Source organism: Pinus tabuliformis, chromosome 1_1 (assembly GCF_031772625.1).
Source record: "Pinus tabuliformis cultivar Carrire ecotype Pingquan chromosome 1_1, CPIR1, whole genome shotgun sequence".
Classification (NCBI taxonomy): domain Eukaryota; kingdom Viridiplantae; phylum Streptophyta; class Pinopsida; order Pinales; family Pinaceae; genus Pinus; species Pinus tabuliformis.
This window is the reverse complement of record NC_142297.1, coordinates 828,697,304-828,714,706: the sequence shown is the minus strand read 5'-3', so window position 1 is coordinate 828,714,706 and position 17,403 is coordinate 828,697,304. Positions and strand designations below refer to the sequence as shown.

Genomic DNA, 17,403 nt, shown 5'->3' with positions numbered 1-17,403 from the left:
ATAACGAAAGGTATGAGGATGTAATGGCCAAGGCCAAGTGCATAATCCTTGATGGGGTCAAAGATCATGTAGTTCAGCATATTGCCGAGAAGAACATGGCAAAGGAGATGTGTGATACCTTGACGACATTGTATCAATGAACTTCCGTGTAGAGGAAGATGCTACTGGAGAATCAACTGCGGTCGTATCAGATGCAGAAGGGGGAGCAGATAGATCTATACCTCAGCAGGTTGTAGGAGATTCAGGACCAACTGACTTCCATAGGGGCCATGCCTGATCAGGAGTTCATGGTGAGCATTGCCCTGAATGTAGTCTCCGAGGAGTGGGAGCATTTTGGGCAGAGTGACTCTTCCAGGATGGGAAGAGATGTGGGCAGCTCTTCGCCAAGAAGAGATCAAACGGTTGACCAAGGTGGGAAGTAGAAGCAAAAGAGGTTGAATCAAGAAAGAGGAGGAGGAGGATGTAGCTCTGGCATCTACGAGACAACAAGGGAAGAGGAAGAAGAAGGATGTCTCCAAGATAAAGTGCTTCCATTGTGGGGAGCTGGGTCATTATGCAGCCCAGTTTCCCAAGAAGAAGAATACAGGAGAGGCTCTTGATTCCAAGGCAGCTTCGGCAATGGCAGAGAAAGAAGTCGAGACTGATGACGATTGTGCCATGAGTGCTCGTGCACCTCTAGAGAAGAGGTGGGGAGACATCGAGTTGTAGTCAGGAAGACCACAAAAGATGTAGGGGCAAGATCCTTGAGGTACCCAAACTCTTGGATCATATCCGGCTACGGGAGCCCTGAGTGACAGTAGCAGGATGATGAATGTCGGTAGAAGCAAGATGTGGATGGAGCAGCAAAACAGTGCTAGAGTGTAGGGATCTATGGCAGCGCACTGAGGGTTGCAGTAGTGCGAGAGGCACAGAGGTGGTTGCAACAATGCAGAAAGGCTCAAAGGTGTTTACAGTAGTGCGAGAGGCACAGGGTTGTTGCAGCAGTGCAGAGGCAACAAAGGGAGCACAGGACAGCAGTAGAGGGAGCTTCAGCACCAGGAGGGCTTCTAACCTGACAAGGATGTCAGTAGTTGGGTAGATCAATTACTTACATCTCAGAAACTGAGTTGCAGTGCAGTAGTAGCAGTGGTAGTGCTATAGGCAGCACGATGCAACATGATGAGAGAGAGCTGCAGTGTTGGGAGGAAGGACCAGCTGCAACACGGATGTAGAGGGAGTTGCAATACAAATGTAGCAGTGGCAGTGGCATAGCCATGGCCAACAATACAGGAGGCAGCAGTGCAAAGGATGTTGAGCAGTAGGCCAAGCGTTAGCATAGATACCGGTGCCGAATGATCAAAGTGATGTACAGTGGTGGAGCATTACTAGAGCACATTCCTCACTATGATGGTGTGTTGATTTGGGGTAGCATTGGATGTGCTCTAGCCATAAAAATTGGTGCATAGGCTAAAGCACATGAGATCTCCAAGACCCAGAAATGGTTTGGGGAAATTCCACCTGGTTAGAGAGATATTAAAATAATTAATATTCTTAATGGAGTTCCTAAGCCTAAACTTAGGAAAATTAAAATATTAATGGCTGTTAATATAAACTGGGCAAGAAGGTTCTAAATGACATGGATCCAGCCAAATCTAATCTTAGCCATTGATTAGAGATTTAATCTCGGCCGTTGAAGACTCAACAAATGTAATATCCCGTTTCAGAGATATTTCCCCAAACCCCAGTAATCTCCAACCAAATATGTACAAACGATATAATAATCGGGAAGCTCAAAGTGATGGAAATAACAATGGTGCCACATATAATAATATAAACATGAAATATAAGCAGATACTCAAGAAATACAGAGAGAAATGCTAAGCCATTTTATTATACTGAGTAATAGAATGAGTACAGGAGGTGATCAAGAAGATGGCACCTCCACTTGCACAAGGCAAGTGAAGAAGTACACTTAAAATAGCAAAGGAATGGCCTCTCTCTGAACTACATCCAAGCCGCTGGAGAACTGTCGTGTTGCTACTGGAAATCAAATGAGGATTTGGGGTTGTTCCCCTCCTCAGAAAATGCTGAAACTCTAGAATCAGACTCTAGTCAAGAAACCCAGAGAAACCCAAAAAGCTTTTCTGAAATGGCCGACCCCTGAAAATTGCCCCCTTGAGAACCCACGTAATCCCTCAAGGCTCTACGTTGCCACTGAAATAAACCCACCAAAACTCTGCCTGAAACTCAGCCAAAATCCTCCAATATGCAAGGGTTGATCCCCTGATCAATCTCCCAACACAAATCCCCCTGCAAAACCTCAATCCAGAACTCCTGCCAAAAAGAACTGCGTCATCCCTCTCAAGACTGCGCAGTCATCCAAGATGCTCAATCCTCCTGCCAAAATGCTGATGAAACTACTGCAAAAATATTGATGGAAATACCTTGCCCGAGCAGGCACTCTAAGTCCCCCGGGGCTAAGGGTGAGATCTCTGAACGGAGACACTCAATGCACTAAATAGTGCTGCAGACTAGCTAAACAGCCAGCGAGCTCTAAGTCGAAGTGACTAGCTCAAATGCACATAATCCAATGACAAAACGAGGAGGCTTCCCTCATCTTTATAGCATTGGCCCTTCTCAAACCCTAAGGCCCACCTCCTCCAATGTAGCCAGCTCTTGCCATGTGCTCCTGTCCATCTGCGCAATCCCTCCAAGTGTCTGCGTGGGCCCCTCCTCTACGTGGTTCTATGGTTCCCCTTGGCTCCCCTTTAAGTTACAACGTTGTGCTACTAGGGAGTGACTTTATTCTAAATGTGAGTTATGTCATCCTTTACTCACCTTTTATTCATAACTAACTATAGAAGGCAAAATTGAGCAAAATTGAATATTCCAATTAGCCATGGCTAATTAGGAATATTACAGTCTCCCCCGACAAAATGTTGCTTGTCCTCAAGCAACTGAAGTGATGGATGCTGCAAAATTTTCTCGTTCTCCCAAGTGGCATCCTCATCCGGTAAATTCTTCCACCTCACCAAGAATTCTCGGACCGTCTTGCTCTGCAGCTGCCTCTCCCTGGTATCAATAATAGCCTCTGGCTGCAACACCAAATGCCCCTCATCATTTATGGGTGGTAGCTCATCTGTCACTATCACCTACTGCCCCAATGCCTTCTCCAGGCATGATACATGAAAAACGTTATGAATCTTGCTGCCTTGGGGCAGCTCCAACTCATATGCAACTTGTCCAATCCTGTGTATCACCCTATATGGTTCATAAAAGTGGGGCTTGAGCTTCTCAGCCCCCTTCTGCTTCAGTGACAACTGTCGGTATGCCTGTAATCGTAGGTAGACCAAGTCCCCTACCTCAAACTGTCTCTCCACCCGACCTCTGTCAGCATATAGCCTTTGTTGGTTCTGCGCTGTAGCCATATTGTCCTTGAGAGCTCGGAGCATATCCTGACTCTCTTGGATCCAAATCTTGGCTCTCGGAGCCTTGCTATCACCAAACATCACGTCAGTAAAAGACAAGGATGATATCCATACAAAGAATAGAATGGTGACATACCAATGGACATGTGATGTGTAGTGTTGTAGCAGTACTCCCTCAGATGCAGCCATCTCAGCCATTTTCGCTGCTGCCCACTGACATAGTTATGCAAGTAGCCCTCCAGCCACTTGTTAACTATCTCTGTCTGCCTGTCCATTTGTGGGTGATAACTGGTACTCGGTGTCAACTCCGTCCCCATCAACCGAAAAAGCTCCTGCCAAAACCCGCCCATGAAACGGTTGTCCCTGTCACTGACGATGGTCTTAGGAAGACCATGTAGCCTGAAGACCTCTCTAAAGAACAGCTCAGCCACCTGTGCTGCTGTGTATTGTGTGGATATGGCAAAAAAATGTACGTACTTTGTCAGTCGATCAACGACGACAAAGATACAATCCTTGCCTTATACGATGGGCAACCCTGCGATGAAGTACATTGAAATACACTCCCATTTCCCCTCCGGAACGGGAAGAGGCTGCAATAAACCTGCAGGATGGCTCATCTCCCCCTTGTTCCTCTGGCAAATATCGCACTCCCGGATATGCTAGAGTACGTCCTCCTTGAGGCCCTTCCATGAGAACCTCTCTCTAATGGCCCTGTAGGTTTTGGTAAACCCCTGATGGTCGGCGAATGGTGAATCATGTGAAACCCGAAGTATCTTCATCTTGAGCTGAGATCCCTCAGTCAACAAGATCTTGTCCCTGTAGTAGATGTTCTCATCGACCACTCTGTACCTGTCATCTGCCACCTGCCCATCCAGAACCTCACATGCAAACCTGTCCTTGGAGCACTCTACTAAAAGTCGAGCCCTCCAGTCTATGTCCAAGCTCATAAGAGACAATGTGGCTGGTCTACGTGAAAGGGCATCTGCTACCACGTTGTTCTTACCCTTGACATACTCAATGTCAAAGTCATATGCTTGGATCTTACTGATCCACTTCTGCTGCCTCTCCTGTAGCTGCTTCTGCTCCAAAAAGAACCCGAGGCTGTTGTGATCAGTCCTCACCCTGAACCTGTTACCCACTAAATACTTCCAAAACTTGGCCAATGCATGCATGATGGCCAGCATCTCTTTGTCGTATATATAATACAACCTCTCGTGCGGAAGGAGCTTCCGGCTCTCATAGGCTATAGGGTGACCTCCTTGCATCAATATTGCGTCGATCCCCTCTCTTGACGCATCAAACTCCAAAGCAAATGGCTATGTGAAATCTGGCAATGCAAGTACTGGGCAGTTGCTCATAACCTCCTTGAGCCTGTCAAAGGCTCGCTGCGCTGTATTCGACCAGCTGAATGCCCCCTTCCTCATCAGATCTATCAGGGGTGCAACAAGCTGTGAGAAACTCTTGACGAACTTCCGGTAGTAAGTACAAATGCCAATGAATCCCCGAAGTTCTGTCACGTTCCTCGGCTCCAGCGAATCTCTAATGGCTCTGATCTTCTCCTCGTGGACCCTCACTCCGTCCACCCCTATGATGTGTCCCAAGTACAACATCTTCGTCAACCCAAACTCGCACTTGGAGAGCTTGGCGTAGAACTGCTGCTCCTGTAAGATGCGCAACACTGTCTCCATGTGCTGGAGATGCTCCTCCCAAGTACTGCTGTAAATGAGGATATCGTCAAAGAATACCAACACAAACTTCCTCAAGTGACTGCAGAAGATGTGATTCATGCAGGACTGAAATGTAGCAGGGACGTTAATTAGCCCAAAGGGCATCACCAAGAAATCAAAGTGCCCATAGTGACACCTGAAGGCGGTCTTGGGAATGTCCTGCTCCCTCATGCAAATTTGATGGTACCCAAATCTCAAATCAATCTTTGAGAAGAACCGTGCTCCTCTCAACTCATCCATCAACTCATCGATCCTGGGTATGGGACACCTGTTTTTCAGTGTCTTCTTGTTCAGGGCCCTGTAGTCAATGCACATCCTCAATGTGCCGTCCTTCTTCTTCACCAACACCACGGAAGAAGCAAAAGGACTCGTGCTCAGCCGAATGTGCCCAAGAGCTAGCAACTCCTGAATGGCCCGCTCAATCTCATCCCGATAGGCCTTGGGATGCCTATAGGGGGTAGTAATCACTGCCTGTATGCCCTGCTCAAGCTCAATGGTGTGCTCAAACCCCCGGTCTGGTGGCTGTCCTGGCAGAATCTCCCCAAACACTATGGTATACCGGTCAAGGATGGACTGTATCTCTGGATGTACCATCTTCCCTGTAGTCTTTGCCTCTAATGCACGTAGCTCCACTACCCACTCTACGTCTCCCTTCCTGAAGACTACCTCCATCCGGTGAGCCGAAACAGTCTGAGGCGGATATGTGTGATGTCCCCATATCTTCTCATGCCTCCCTGCCTTCTCATCATCCCACTCCATCTCTAGGGTCTTCCAATCTGTCGTGACCTTCCCTAGAGTGATAAGCCATTGAACACCCAGTATCATGTCGGTGTCTGGAATATCAACCACGAAAAAGTGGTCAGTGAATGTATAGGTGCCCATCGTCACTAATAGCTCTGGAACATAACGAGCACACATCATGGTCTGATCTCCTGGGACCAAAACTGAAAACCCATCAAAGCTCTCGGTTTGTATACCTCTCTACTCAACCATCTGTGCATCGATGAAGTTGTGGGTTGCCCCACTGTCAACCAAAACTGATACTCGTTGGCCACGTACTGTCCCCTGTACGCGCAACGTCAAATACTTGGGAACTCCTCACAATGCTGCAAGGGCCCCTCCAGTAGGTGCAAAAGCTGCACCACCTGCTGCTGGCGGTGGAGGTGGCAAAGGACCCTGCACAGCATGACTATCTTCTACCTCCACATCATCCTCCTCATCCTCTTCCCCGTTGCTCTCGGAGAAGACCTCAATAAAATGTGCTTTGCCAGCAGCACATCTATGTCCCGGTGCCCACGGCTCCTGACAGGTGAAGCATAACCGCTTCTTCTTCAACTCCCTCCTGGCATCATTGTCAATCTGTACTAGTCTCGGATTCCCCTTTAGAGGCGGAATCCTCACATCCTTCCCCTTAGACTGGAAACTCTGTCTCTGGGGGTAAGGTGTCCGGGTCCTGGGTAAGACATCCTGTAAATCTCGGGTCCTGCTGATAGCATCCTAGAATGTGGCTGGTCTAGTGGATCGGACTAAACCCCGAAGTGGCTCTGCTAACCCCTCAACATACATGTAGATTCTCCGTGCCATGGATAGATCTGGAACCATCACTGAAACCCTCAAGAAATCTGCAATGTAGGTCTTTGGGCTTTTGGTCTGTTTGAGCCTCGTCAGCTCAACAAAGCGCTGCTCTGGATCCCTCCGGTCGAATCTCTCTATCAATTTCCTGGTGAACTCGGCATATGTCGTCACTGTGGAGTGTCCGAGTGTAACCATCCCATGGAACCACCAATCCTGGGCCTTGCCATCCAAATGTAATGTCGCCACCTTGATGGCCTCTGTCTCCGACATCTGATTAAGCTGGAAGTAAATGTCCAACTTCTCCACCCAAAACTTTGTTGAACTGTTTGATGAACCATCAAACGTAGGCAAGTGGAATCTACTAGCTGCACGGTGGGTGTCACCATCATGATAATGTCAGTATCCTTTGTGATGGTCGCGAGGTCTACTATCCCGCTGGAGCTGAACAAAGTCTCTGAATGACAGAGCCTCCCTGAACTCCTACCCATAGGCCTAGTATTCTGCAAAATAATCACCCATATGATCGGGCTCTGCCTCTTGCTGGGCTCCAGCCCCCGTGTCTGCTCCTAAGAAAGTGGGCATGGTAGAGCGTGTAGGGGCATGTGAGGCCACCTGCTGAGTAGTATCACGTTGCTCTGACAAATGGTAGGATGCATCCGATCCCTCACCAACCTGGAAAACCCGTGGGCTCTCACGCTGTCTAGCCTCTACTGCCGTGAATCCCTGCCCCATCACCTCAATCTGCCTCGATAGATCCAGCACTGATTTGAGGAGCATATCCGCAAATCTTTTCCCGTCCTCATCTGCCATCGGATCCTTCTGCTCTGCGTCCATCGAAGGCTCCTCCTGTTCTGCGTCCTCTACCCGAACAAGTCTCCCTCTCCATAGGTGTTCTCCAACCTATGCTCAATGTCTTTGTATTTCCTACCTCTATAACAGATGTAGGGTTTCTCCCTCAATGTCATAGACTGCTAGCTCCACAGGCTGAGCCAGATCTATGCTCTGATACCACTGTAATATCCCATTTCAGAGATATTTCCCCAAACCCCAGTAAACTCCAACCAAATACGTACAAACGATATAATAACCAGGAAGCTCAAAGTGATGGAAATAAAAATGGTGCCACATATAATAATATAAACATGAAATGTAAGCAGATACTCAAGAAATACAAAGAGAAATGCTAAGCCATTTTATTATAATGAGTAATAGAATGAGGGCAAGATGTGATCAGGAAGATGGCAGCTCCACTTGCACAAGGCAAGTGAAGAAATACACTCAGAATAGCAAAGGAATGGCCTATCTCTGAACTACGTCCAAGCTGTTGGAGAACTGCCGTGCTGCTGCTGGAAATCAAATGAGAGTTTGGGGTTGTTTCCCTCCTCAGAAAATGCTGAAACTCTGGAATCGGACTCTACTCAAGAAACCCAGAAAAACCCAGAAAGCTTTTCTGAAATGGTCGACCCCCGAAAATCGCCCCCTTGAGGATCCATGCAATCCCTCAAGGCTCTGCACTGCCACTAAAATAAACCCACCAAACCTCTGCCTGAAACTTAGCCAAAATCCTCCAGTATGCAAGGGCTGATCCCCTGCTCAATCTCCCAGCACAAATCCCCCTGCAAAACCTCAATCCAGAACTCCTGCCAGAAAGAACTGCGTCATCCCCCTCAAGACTGCGCAGTCATCCAAGATGCTCAATCATCTTGCCAAAATGCTGATGAAACTACTGCAAAAATACTGATGGAGATACCTTGCTCGAGCAGGCACTCGAAGTCCCCCGAGACTAAGGGTGAGATCTCCGAACGGAAACACTCAATGCACTAAACAGTGCTGCAGACTAGCTAAACAGCCAGCGTGCTCTAAGTCGAAGTGACTAGCTCAAATGCACATAATCCAATGACAAAATGAGGAGGCTCCCCTCATCTTTATAGCATTGGCCCTTCTCAAACCCTAAGGCCCACCTCCTCCAATGTAGCCAGCTCTTGCCACGTGCTCATGTCCATTTGTGCAATCCCTCCAAGTGTCTGTGTGTGCCCCTCCTCTACGTGGTTCTATGGCTCCCCTTGGCTCCCCTTTAAGTTACAATGTTGTGCTACTAGGGAGTGACTTTATTCAAAATGTGAGTTATGTCACCCTTTACTCACCTTTTATTCATAACTAACTATAGAAGGCAAAATTGAGAAAAATCCAATATTCCAATTAGCCATGGCTAATTAGGAATATTACAACAGAAAAAGTATAAGAGAAGGCTTGAGGGTTAGTTGGAGATACACCAAGATTGATCAGTCACTTCGATTTTCTGGATCGGGGTTTGCTGAGAAAATTCGAACAAATGATCTGAATTGCAACAAGGTGTAGTGAGTGCATAGCAGAGAGACAGAGATAGTGTCGAAGGACTAGTGCAGAGGCAAAGGAGGCTACACAAAGCCAACAGGAGCCACGCAAAGGGCCAAAGTGACTTTGCAGTGGCTAGCAGGGCCTACGTGGGTGATGCAGAAGGCCAAAGAGCCAGCGCAGGGTAACAGAAGGCTAACGTAGAGTCCAGGAGGGCTGACGCAGAACCTCAGAGAAGCATTGGAGAGCCTCAATCTAGATCCTTTCTTATAGAAGTCTTCAACTTGACAATATCCTAATGAGTCAGTCTACATAATTGTCATTATATTTGTATCAATATGTATTTTATTTGAAAACAAAAAGAAGAAACATTATTATTATTTTCTAGCATGTTCTTCATGCTTTGTTTTGGTCAAAAGAAAATATAAAAGGGCATGTTCTTCATGACCCTTGTAAAAGAAGTAAATTTGATTTTTTGGCAGTGTTATTTGTCCCTCCAATTTGCCAAGTCATCCCTCCAAAAGACAAGTCGACCTGCCCAAGGGACGTGTCCCTTCGCATGAATGAACAACTATAAATAGAACAAATTCGTCTCCATCAAAAATACAATTTACATCCAATCTGAGGCAAGGACAATTCGCATCTCCTGAGGTATGGTTTGAGACAGCAAGTATATAATCTTTGTGGTAGCACACGATCTTTGTGACAACAAGTATATGTTCTTTGTAACGGAAAGAATGTGATCTCTCAAGCAACAAAGTTGAGATCTTTGAGGCAACAAATAGATCACCTCTGTGACAATGAGTTGTAGATATTTGAGGCGAGAACCTAAGGTTATTGTCGAAGGTAGAGGGTCGAGTCCTTGAGGAAGAAATCTAAGACAAAGGGCCAAGACCTTGAGACGTATATCAGAGAGCTTTTATGGACAAATTAGTGACAACCATTATCTAATGGAGCGCTAACTTGGCACTTAGAAATTGGTCTATTGGTCAGTTTATCTATGCCTTGGATTTCTCTCTTTGACAATGATTCTATAAAGAAAGGATTGTTAAGTTTTCCCCTTGTGGGTTTTGCCTTGGCTTCCAGCCTAACTTCTAGTGTCTCTTGTCTTTTTGTGCATTGTACTTGTATAATTGCTTGATGACCTAATGGATGAAGTAAATGATAAATGAAAAAGATATATAAAGTTTAAACAATCAAAAGTAATTATCATGATAAAAAAATTCATCATTGCAATTGAATTTCCAATAGTTACCAGAGAGAGACATTTGCATATGAATATATATTCATAATTCACACAAGTGGGACATTCAACAAGCAACACATGAAGACACCAAATACAAGTGGAAAACCATAAAGGGAGAAAACCACAAATTTTTGTTAAAAGTGATGGGAAGGCAAGCTCCTATTCCCTTATTACATTGTAGGTTCCAACCTACAAGAGTATTTTACCTCAAGGAAGCTCCAACTCCCACAAATTTTCTGCAAGCTACAACCCACATGAGGCTCCTACCTCAACAGGCTACAACATGTTCTTTATCAAGCCACAACTTGAAAGGAGACTACAATCCCCCAATCTGATTACGAATCAGATTTGCTAGTTACTATGAAAATTCGAGAATCCCACCCGAACCAACTACTACAGGAACTGATTAAACTTCTCCTATTTGTTAATTACTAAAACAAATTATCTATTGCTTCCTACAACAAATATCGAAGCTAATACAACAACATCCTTCACTTAATTAATTAATTTGCCCAAAACAAGAACTGAACAATAGAGAAAAATCCACACAAGTGACACAATAATTTTTGGACAAATGTCCCTAGGAAAACCCAATGTGGGAAAACCAGTGCAACCACTTTGAGGTTTTATATTATTAAGCAGTAGTTTCTAAATACAACTCTGGATGCCCTTCTGGCAATCCAGGTACAGAGAAATAAACTAGAAAAAAAAATTAGTGAGATTACCTCACTCTACCCAGCAAGTCCCGACTGTTCCGGCAACTGAACCAACTGTCCCCAGCTATCTTTGCACCGGTCCTACATAGGCCCTGCATCAGCCTCAAAAGGCTCTGCGTTAGCTCATCTCCAAAACGTTTGCCCTCTGGAAATGTTTCCATCCCTCCAGGCTCAGAAATGACAGCTCCCTTAGCAAACTCGGACTTATGCGTTGAAGACTGCACAACTTTTGCATGAGCCCTCCTAGCTCAGTGTCAAACTCTACGTTGGCCCTCCTAGCCTAGTGTCAATCCTTCCTAGGTCTTCCCTGCCTCCTCCTGGTGTCTCTCTCCCCCTCTATTGTGTATCCTGGGTCCTGGAGAAGATACTCCAACCCAACTATCCCTGCCCCTCACTGCAATAGCTCACTAGCGAAATTCTCCTGGTAACTCCTCCACTCTGCCTCAAAAAAATTGAACTTCTGAACTCTCTGCGTGTATTCTCCAAGTTCCCATCAAACCTTCTCTTATAATCCTCTTGTTGATCAATCAATGGCCCAGATTAGATTCTAATCAATGGCTAGGATCATATTGACTTGATCTCTGCCTTCTTCTAGAAGCTTCACCCACAATTTATATTAATACCCTTTAATTATTTTAATTTCCTAAGTTTAGACTTAGGGTCCCATTAAAAATAATTAATTATTTTAACAAAATTATTTCTGTGTGGAATTTCCCAAAACACTTTCTGGGTTCTTTGGAATACATGTGCCTAAGCCTCCCTGCAAAATTTGAGACTTAGAGCACATCTGATGCTACCAGAAATCAACACTCCCTCTTACCGAGGAATGTGCTCTAGCAATGCCTTCAATTTGAAGCATTACACTGACTTCATAACATCGTCCTCTGCGCTGCTGATGTCTGACATGTTGTCCACCAACCACTGCGCAAAGGTTGCATTTGTACTGCTGCTGGCCCTCCCACTGTCAACACTGCACCTGTACTGCAACTCCCTTTGAAATTCTGCATCCGTGCTACTACTGGCACTGGCACTGCCAACTGCCACTGCACTACAAACTGTTGCTACTACTCCATCAGTAATGGAAAAACATCCCAAATTACTGAACTAACTGTGTTCAGTATGATACCATGGGAATGTTGGAGCCCGACTGCTACTACTCTCTACACTAACCCTCTGAAACTTCTGTGCTGCTGCTGACCTCTGCTCTGTGCCATCTGCATTGCTTCCAACTCTACTCTGCGTTGTTCAATCTCTGGCGCTCCTAGCCACTGGAACTGTCTCTCTGACGCTCCTCGACACCATCCGACACTAGTCCATCATGTTACTTCTGATCTGGGCTCCTGTAGCAAGGAATTGGTCCAAAAGGTGGGCTCCTCAAGGATCCTACCCATCTGTAGCTCTTTCAAACTACAACTCCAAATCATCACACCTCCCTCCTAGAGGTATCTCGGCTGTCATGGCGAACTCCTCCTCCTCGATCTTCACGGGCACAGCCTTCAGATCTGGGCTCTTGTAGCAAGCAATTGATCCAAGAGGTGGGCTCCTCAAGGATCTTGCCCATTTGTATCTCTTTCGAACTACAACTCCAAATCATCCCTCCCATAGGTATCTCGGCTGTCATGGCGAACTCCTCCTCGATCTTTGCGGGCTCAACCTTCGTATCATGCTTATCATCTTTGTCCTTCTTCCGGAGAGGACATTGAGTTGCACAGTGACCCATCTCACAATACCTGAAGCACTTTATCTTCGAGACGCCTTTCTTATGTCTCTGCTACTCCCACTATCCCTTCGATGCAAGGGCTGCATTATCCTCCTCTTCCCTGGGCTTCGACCCACCGCTGCTACTTCCGTCAAGTTTACACTTGACCAAGCCTCTCCTCAGCTCCTCCTGTTTGAGAGCTACCCACATCTCATCCCAATTCGGCAAAGTCACCCTGTCTAGGATACTCTAGACAAAGACTTGCCACTCATCTGAGACAGAATTGACGGCCAGTCTAACCAACTCTGGGTCTTGAACTGTAGACCCCATAGCAGATAACTCATCATGGGTCTCCTAAAGCTTCATGAGGAATGGATCAACACACTCCCCCTTCTGCATCTAAGCATATCTCATCTTTTGCTCCAAGTACATCTTTTGCTACTCGGAAGATCCCTAATACAGCGTAGACAACACATCCCACATCTCCTTAGCAATCCCTCTGCTAACGATGTGACAGACAAAATGATCCTTCACTCCGTCGAGGATAATTCTTTTTGCCTTTGCCATTTCATCTCAGTACTTCTTCAATGGATCTGCATCTGCAGGCACAGCCACCACGCTGTCGACATATGTCTTGAGGGCATGCTCATCTAGAAGGAATGACATTCTAGCCAATCTATCCTGATCCCTCAATCCACTGGTTTACATCTCTGCCACAAAATGTCGAAAATCTCCTCTCTGGTTCTTACTGTTGTTGCTTAGCAAATAAGAAAATGAACTTCTTGGCGGGAAGTCTTACTGAGGAAAAGTTCCCTCACTGTTCTTCTCTTCTCTTCTTACATCTTTTTGCCCAGCAAAACGTCCTACAGAAAGGACTACGTCCCACCAACTTCTCCTCACGCTAAGGCTTCAGCGCTGCTCCCTTTGCCACGGAAAATTTTTGAATTGGGAGTCCTTCCTCTCTGTCGACTCACTCAGAGAGAGACTTCCTCAAAAATCAGCCCTCTGGCTAGGACTGCGCAAACCCTTTGGGGTTTCGAACTGCTGCCTCCTGCAGCTTTTTCAATCTCCCTCTTCTGCTTAGCATTGGGTTCTCTAGCACTGTTCTTGTCTCACCTGCACTCGCTCCAATACCATGTGAAAATTCAAGAATCCCCCCCGAATGAACTACTGCAACAACTGATTAAACTTCTCCTATTTGTTAATTACTGAAACAAATTATCTACTGCTTCCTACATCAAATATCGAAGCTAATACAACTGCAACTTTCACTTAATTAATTAATTTGCCAAAAACAAGAACAGAACAATAGAGAAAATCCCACACAAGTGACAATCTTTTTTGGACAAATGTCACCGGAAAAACCCAATGTAGGAAAATCGATGTAGCAGCTTTGAGGGTTTTATATTATTAAGTAGCAGTTTCTGAATACAATTCTGGATGCCCTTCTGGCAATCCAGTTTCAGAGAAATAATCTGGCATAAAAACTTAGTGAGATTGCCTCACTCTACCCAGCAAGTCCCGACTGTTCTGGCAGTTGAACCAACTGTCCCCGGGTATCTCTACGCTGGTCCTACGTCAACTCAACTGGGAAACATTTGCCCTCTGGAGCAGTTTCCAGCCATCCAGGCTTGAAAATGTCAGCTCCCTCAACAAACTCGGACTTCTGCATTGAAGACTACACAGCTTCTGCGTGAGCTCTCCTGGCTCAGCGTCAAGCTCTGCGTGGACCTTTCTGGCCCAGCGTCAACCCCTCTTAGGTTTGCGCTGCATCCTCCTCGTGTCTCTCTGCCTCTCCGTTGCATATCCTGGGTCCTGGAGAATATACTCCAACCCAACTATCCTTGCCCCTCACTGCGACAAATCGCTATCGAAATTCTCCCAACAGCTCCTCTGCTCTACTTCAAAAAATCAAACTTCCGAACTCTCTATGTGTGTTCTCCAAGTGCCCATCAAGCCTTCTCGTATAATCCTCTCGTTGATCAATCAACGACCCAGATTAGATTTTAATCAATGCCTAGGACCATATTGACTTGATCTTCGCCGCCTTCTAGAAGTTTCACCCACAGTTTATATTAATACCCTTTAATTATTTTAATTTCCTATGTTTAGACTTAGGGTCCGATTAAAAATAATTATTAATTTTAATAAAGTTGTTTCTGGGTGGAATTCCCCAAAACGCTTTCTCGGTTCTTTGGAATGCATGTGCCTAAGCCTCCCTGCAAAATTTGAGACTTAGAGCACATCTGATGCTACCAGAAATAATAGTTACTTGGTCTTTGTCTTTGTTCTGAAATAAATTTATGTCCTCTTTTCTGTTGCTTATCCTTTCTACTTCTCTTCTTCAAATATGCTTGTTTTCTGCTACTCTTTCCCTTCTCTCCTTATCAAGATGTTCATAAACTCTCTCATACAAAATGATCAAGTCACAAAACTTCACTTTCATTCAAAATGACATTTTTTATATACAAAGAGTTGTTGATTGTTTGTATTCCATGCAGGAATTCGAATTGGAGAGTTATCACTTGGTCTTCTAGAGTTGTTCCCAATCTGCCTCTTCATTTCCAAATCTGAAATTCAATTCAAGAGTTTTGTAATATTAAGAAAATTTGAAATAATATAAGCCAACAAAAATGATTGCACTATATGGATTTGAGATGTAAATTCAACATATAATATTTAATGAAAATATCAATTTCTCTAAACATTGTTCTTTAGCTCTCATGTGCCATTATGTCTTCATTTTGTTTGAAGGATAAACAACAAATCAATCATCAATGTAATCATCAACTATTAATCATCAAAGCCTTTGGACATCACATCACTTAATCAACCTTTTCTTGCACATCACTTTGATCAATCTTTGCATATCAAGCAATCAACAAAATCAACATTAACAAGCAAATCACCTCATAAACATCAAGCAAACTCTTCAACACACATCCTTAACATTAATATAAATCATTAGCATGATTAATGCATATGACTATTTGACATCAATGCCAACATTGCTAACAAACCTCGCAATGTCATGGAGCTTGCTACTTGGAGCATTTCTTGTTTGGATCATCGACTTAGTAGTCACCTATGACACTTGCCTCCTCCTTTCACTATCTATGTGACATCCCTTGCCATCATCTATCTCCACCCCATTTAGGATTGTAGGCAGGGCACAATGCTTCCTGAAATATTTTTTTATTATTTACTCACTTGTTAAGTTCAACTTTATTCAAAGCAAGCCTCATAAATGTTGTTGTTTGTACCTCAAGCAGGTATGTTTGCACAACCCTATGTGTCTAGGAATGCAAATGTCTCAAGTGTGAGTAAGTTGCTATTGTAACTTAGCTTAAATCCAACTTAGAAAAAGCACATAATTAATTGTTTGCTATCGAGCTAAGGAAACTTAGTAAAAGTAAAGTAATTTATTTTAGTGATTATGTTTTAACCTCAATCCTTAATCTCAAGTGAGGCGAGATCTAATCCTAGCCGTCAATCACCTTGGAGATTAGGGCTAGGGATTTTAATCAATGTAAACTTATAAAAGAAAGACTAACGAGAGGAGAAAGACACACCATACAGTAGCACATTGAGAGAGGTGTCTCAGTGGTGAGTGGAGAAGTACTTCCACTCTAGTTTGTCGTGTCCGAGGAAGGTTCAAGGGTGTAGCATAGGAGATCTGAATCAACCAAGGATATCGAGGACAGATTTAGGGCCTGATCTACTAGATTAGAACCAAGGTACATTGTAATTGTATTTTCTTTAGTTGGGCCATTACCCTAGCATAGGAGCTTAAATAGGTTCTAAGTTATTAAAGGAGAAACATTGGTTGGGCAGAATTTGTTTGTGTCACTTGCGATTGAGATTGGTTATGCGATCAAACAAGGGACAAATCTACTTGGTTGGTGATCAAACACTATTTTATTCCATAAATTCTTCTCTCTCTAATTTTGGCCTCTTCAAGGATAAGCTCATGAACTAGGGCTTAGTGTGAATCTCTAGGTAAGGAATATTTTGGGGATTGAGAAGCCTAAACATCTAGAAGAGGATATTTGCCACAAAATCTCTCTTTTTGGTGGGCATCCACTTCAATCTTATCCATAAATTTATTTGCCCTAGTTTGTAGCCCTAGGGTAAAATTTGGTTTGTGTTCTATCAACTTAGAGGCTTGTTTGAGGGTTTCATGCACCTTAGTTTCATTGAAAATCACTATTGGAAACCCTTTCCTTGTGTCTTGGCTCTGGGTCTCTCCACCACTCAACCAATTAATCAAGCCCTAGGTCATAAATAGCCCTCCCTAGGTCTTTATATAGAAAATGAATTGCATCCAATCGGAGCCTTGAGCCATTGTTGTGTCTTTCTTGTAGAGTGCCCATTTGAGTCACCTTGTACCCTAACACTTGAATATCTATCTTAGGTGACCTTCTCACATACCGAGACTCCTCCCATTGGTGAAAATCCATAAAGAACAGGGGGTTTTAGCTATGTTGATAGTGGGCCATCACCCCATTGCTGTCACATGGCCTAGTTTTAGACTTGTAGGGTACCCCTCTCCAAGGCTTGCTAAATTTTGCGGGAAGACATCCCATATATGCTATAGCCTCAATCCACTTGACTCCTATTCCCATTGATCTAACAAAGCCTATCATCCAAAGGTTGGTATGTGCAGGAAATGTAGACAAGAAAATGAACAAACATATTC

At 44.6% G+C, this 17,403-nt stretch overlaps 1 protein-coding gene across 4 annotated transcripts in view; it reads right to left on the bottom strand.

Annotated features, from left to right (window-relative positions):
* The window catches only part of MSH1 (MUTL protein homolog 1), a 512,649-nt gene that overhangs the window by 19,133 nt on the left and 476,113 nt on the right, over nt 1-17,403 (bottom strand). The window lies entirely within an intron of this gene.